Genomic DNA, 5,453 nt, shown 5'->3' with positions numbered 1-5,453 from the left:
GGAAAGGAGGGGGAGTCCTACTCCCGGAGGGAGTAGGACTCCTCCTGGCGCGCCTCCTCTTGGTCGGCCGGCCCCCCCTTTGAGCCTTTATATACGGAGGCAGGGGCACCCCCTAGAGACAAGTTGATCCACGTGATCACATTCTTAGCCGTGTGCGGTGCCCCCTTCCACCATAGTCCTCGATAATATTGTAGCAGTGATTAGGCGAAGCCCTGGGACATTAGTACATCAAGATCGTCACGACACCGTCGTGCTGATGGAACTCTTCCCCGACACTTTGCTGGATTGAAGTCCGGGGATCGTCATCGAGCTGAACGTGTGCTAGAACTCGGAGGTGTCGTAGTTTCGGTGCTTGATTGGTCGGGCCATGAAGACGTACGACTACATCAACCGCGTTGTCATAACGCTTCCGCTATCGGTCTACGAGGGTACGTAGACAACACTCTCCCCTCTCCTTGCTATGCATCACCATGATCTTGCGTGTGCGTAGGAAATTTTTTGAAATTACTACGTTCCCCAACAGATATGTAGGATAGTGATGATGAGACTGATCCACAAATAGATTACAATAGTGATGATTCATATGGGTTCTAGAAAATGTAAGTTCTTTTAATGATCGTTACAATAGTATGCTTAATGTGCTCTTCTGTTATTAATGTTTTTCCTGTATGCTTGTTTATTTAATATCCTTACTAATTGTTTATTCTCTTCTTAATGCAGGTTTGCTAATCATGGGCAAGTCCAGCGGCGCCAGTTTCCTCTGTAAATTCAAAGGACTTATTCGGAGTGGACGAGCCCACAAGATTCCCTCCCGACTACGCGAGGATGACACCTCACAAGGAGGTGGAGGGGTCGGGGGAGGAGACCCTAGAGGAGGTGGCGGTGGGGGGAGAGCCCCTAGAGGAGGAGGCGGTGGGGGGAGAGGCAGCCGGGGCAAAAAATACCGGGCAGTGTCTGACATAGGAGGGTCTTCTTCGATGCCCTCCTATACAGAGGCACCTTCTGAGTCTGAGGAGGAGGAGTATTTTCCTGATGGTGAGGAGGAGGAGGGCGAGGAGGAGGAGGTCGAGGAGGAGGGTGAGGAGGAGGGCGAGGAGGGTGGTGGACGGGAGGTTGATCCTGAGTTGTGGGATGACTTGCCACCTGGTGCTCCGCAGGGGTGGCTGCGTGGTAATGCCGGACTACCTACACCACCTTCTATCGAGGCGCACAAGTGGCTCATTGAACCTGCGGGGACAGAGTAAGTGCCTTTCAATCATATTTTCAACACATGACAACATTTTCTTATTGTACAGATGGCCATCCTTTGATTCTTTTGCAGAAACTGGATCCTTCGCGGAAAGGGCCGTAAACCGAACGGCCTTATCACTGTCCTGTTGAAGGAGTTTTGGCCTAGCCTATTCTACCCGTGGCCAGACAGGGACCCGTAGCTGCGGGTTTTGGCCACGAGCTGGGCCCACTACGAGGCTTGCAGCAACGCGGAGTACGGGACGGCCGCTAAGGCCGTGATCACCAAATTTTGGGTAAGTTCTCTTCTGAATCACTTGTCTTCAGCTTCGTTCATAGTTTATCATTGAATCACTCAACTCATGCCTTGTTTGCTTCTGGTTTATGCATGATTGCAGCAACTCTATAGAGTTCTTGACGAGCCCAAGGCCAGAGCCGACGTAGTCTTGCTTGCGGCTGCGAAGAAGAAAGCTCGTCAGTTGCAGTACGAGGTGCGCCGGGTTGCCATCTCGCAGTACTACCACATCTACTTGCAACAAAAGATGACCAAAACTCAAGCGCAGAAGCAACGACTTACCTTGAACAGGGAGCAGTTCATGATGGTAACTATTACTAACTTTTCATTGTTTCAAGCAGTCAACTATATGTTTCGTGCTCACATGTCATGCTTCCAAAATTTGCATAGGTTGTTCCTCGTTGGTGCTATTGAAGGCATGACGGATGGGCGAGTTTGGTGGATAGGTGGCTCGGCGATGATGCAGAGTTTGCCGCCAAGAGCATCAAGGCCCGGGCTAACCGTGGAAAAGACGAGACACACGGCCAAGGAAACAGGAACCACTGGGGCTTCAAGAACATGAAGGTATATCTATATGCATGATGCATTTTTGTTCTTCTTTACCGTCATGTTCTTATGTATGGCTAACTTCAGTTTGACGTTGTAGGAGGACAAGTTGAAGAGGCCGCTCTTAGACATTGAGTCGTGGAAGCTAGCCCGTGAGCGAAGTCATCCCAAGGAGGGCGAGAGCCAGTACTACGGAAAGACCGAGGAGCACCTAGAGTCTTACAGTCAGCACTATCAGAAGTTGCATCCGGATGTTCCTGTTCCTGAGGTCGCCCAGTCTCAGATCGACGACACGGCGGTGGTGGCCATCCAGGGGAAGTCACATGTCCGGTATCCGTGTTTCAATGGCTTGATCACTCCTTCGATCTCGTACACACAGCTTTGGTCTACCAACCCGAGCCAGTTAGAGAGTACAGGGCGTTCACAGACTCCCTTAGCCCGCCAGCATGCTGTAAGTACTTCCCCTTTATCTTTTTCTCTCTAGCATTCTCAGTCTATTTTCAGCATTGCTCACTTAGAAACAACCTAAATTATGTAGGCATATAAGGCCTTTGTCGAGCATAGGAATCTCAAGGTGCGAGAGTACTTGCAACGAGTGAAGGCAAATAATGATTACAACCGTCAGATGATGGCGGTTAGTTTTGCCCTCTTAAAACTAAGCTAATTTTTTGCACTTTCATTCCTTCTGACCTTCTAGTTTGCTTGTTTAACTAACATCCAGGCTATGTTGGCGTCTTGGAGTAACCACACGGATCCACCACAAATGGGACCCCCACCACCACCTGCGGGAGAACCCCCACACGTGCCTACGTTCGATGAATGGGTGGCACTAGGCAGTGATAGTCAGGTTAGTACATTTTCCTAACTACTGACAAACTAGTTCTCGTTCATTCAACACTATCATATCATATTTATCGTTAGAATCTTCTCTCAAACATGTAGGGGACCGGTGGCTCGACTCCTGCTCCGTCGACCCCAGTCACTCCGATCTTCCAAAGTGATGGTGGTCGCGGTGGCGGTTTTGGCGGAGGTGGTCTTAGCGGTGGTGCTTTTGGCGGAGGTGGTCTTGGTGGTGGTGGTTTTGGCGGAGGTGGTCTTGGTGGTGGTGGTTTTGGCGGAGGTGGTCTTGTTTGATGTCGATAATGATTCCGTGCATGTGGTCATCGTGCCATGCCTTTCATGTTCCTACTTTTATTATGTTCCATGTCATGCACTAGTTTTATGTTCATGAACTTTCACCGGTGATGATCTTTAGATGATGATGATGAACTTGAGTATGCTTAGATGCTGATGATGAACTTGAGTATGTTTAGATGATGAAGTGTCATATTTTTGCATAATTCTATATTATTCTGCTTTGAAATGCTGTCAAATGAATTGGAAAAGAGAAAACAGAGAAAATAGAAAAAATATGCCTACGGCGAAGCCGTCGGCATATATAAGCCCAGGAGATACCAGGAGGCGCCACGTTGCAGAGATATGCCTACGGCAAAGCCGTCGGTGTAGTTTTCAATCTATGCCGACGGTTTTGCCGTAGGCATATCTCTGCCGCCAGGAGAAACCAGGGGCCGACACATGGCAGAACTATGCCTACGGCAAAGCCGTCGGCATAGATTCCGTCTATGCCTACGGCTTTGCCGTAGGCATAGACCTACCACCAGGAGGCACCACGGGATGCCACGTGGCACTGATATGCCGACGGCGGCCGTCGGCATATCAGTGCCACGTGGCATTCCACGATTCGTCGGTGCTTTTGACGGCGCCATCCGTTGTCGTCAGACGAAAAACAGTGCGACGGCTAAACTATGCCGACAGCTGAAGCCAAGCCATCGGCATAGGCCCCTATGCCGATGGCTATACTACATCGCAGTCTGACAAGACTACGCTGACGTGATCTACGCCGATGGGTCTATGCCGACGGCAGCCGTAGGCATAGATCTATGCTGACGGCAAAGGACCTATGCCGACGGCCCTGGGCCGTAGGCATAGACCGCGAGTCCGGTAGTGGCGCAGGGCAGAGGTACTGCCCAGGCATGGCTCTGGGGATGCTCAATGTCAAGTGCTTGCTGGCAACGCTGGTGCGTGAGTTCGAGTAGAGCGAGGGAAATGTGGCGTCGACCTCACGAAGCTCGAGGGGTTCTTCAAAGCGATGAAGAAGCCACTACGTGCTCGTGTCACGCCTCACACGTGCATGCAGCACGTCATTACTGGAATTTTCATGTACGCCGAGTGTAATGCTCTTCGCCGAGTGCTAAAACACGGACACTCGGCAAAGCAAGATTTGCCGAGTGCCACTCTCGGCAAACCCAACGTCACGGCAAACTAACAGCTTTGTCGTCACCGCCTCATGGCAAAGAGGCACCGCACGACAATGTTACAGACGCTGAGAGCCGCTCACGGCAAAGAGGAGCCACGTGGCATGCCCGTACGCAACAGACAGCTCCGTCAGTTATTGCGTACTTTGCCGAGCGCATGGTTTTCAATTTCAGTTTCAGAAAAAATCTAGCACCAACCGAAATATTCGCTTTATTTCGGTCAAAAGGCCGAAATATTCGCTTGAATTCAATTCAGATTTTGAACTTTTTAAAAAAATATTTGAATTCCTGTGTACTACTGAAATTGCCGATTTTTTGGTTGAAACGTAATATTTCAGTGTTTGCTGAAATTAATGAAATTCAGTGAATTTCATTGAAATCTCGCTGAAAGTGAAAACCGCCCGAGCGTCACCCTCGGCAAAGCATATGCAACATCATTTTTTTGTGTGTGTTCTTTCTAACTGACATGTGGTCCCACTGGTCACATTTATCAGTACAAGTTTTAAATAACTTGCTAAATATTTTTGAAAGAAAAATGACGATATCTTTGCCGAGATCCGCTGTCGGCAATCCTTCTGATGGGGGCTGACACTTCACATAGCTTTGCCGAGAGCTAGGCTCGGCAATGCTCGCCTTCTTTTCCGAGAGCTGCTTTCGGAAAAGTTGTGGCACAACAGTAGTGTCCCAGACGACCATGTTTCCGAGAGGTGCTCTCGGTAGTATATCGTTTTCCGAGGGTTGCTCTCGGAAATCTTTCCCATCCATTCTGCTGTCAAGCTATTTCTTTTCTGATCCCTGGAGATAAAAACAACTGCAGTGCAGTTTGATCATATATAGGCATAATTTGATCTAATCCACACATATATAGGCATAATTTGATCATATATATGCATAATTTGATCTAGTCCACACATATATAGGCATAATTAGGGATAGTCCACATATTGTCACACACAAGTCGAATGTATTGTCCTAGTAGACGTCACACACAAGTCGCAAATTCATACATATTGTCACTACTTGCAAAACACGTGCACGGCACAATAGAAGTACACTTGTTCATATATAGA

General features: G+C 48.9%; 1 pseudogene; it reads left to right on the top strand.

Annotated features, from left to right (window-relative positions):
* LOC119315635 overlaps positions 1 to 4,750 on the top strand; it is a 44,813-nt pseudogene extending 40,063 nt beyond the window's left edge.
* The last annotated feature ends 703 nt before the right edge of the window (positions 4,751 to 5,453 follow it).

The sequence above is a fragment of the Triticum dicoccoides genome, chromosome 6A (genome assembly GCF_002162155.2).
Source record: "Triticum dicoccoides isolate Atlit2015 ecotype Zavitan chromosome 6A, WEW_v2.0, whole genome shotgun sequence".
NCBI classification, from domain to species: domain Eukaryota; kingdom Viridiplantae; phylum Streptophyta; class Magnoliopsida; order Poales; family Poaceae; genus Triticum; species Triticum dicoccoides.
Note: the sequence above shows the minus strand (reverse complement) of the source record. Positions and strands in the feature narration are given on the sequence as shown.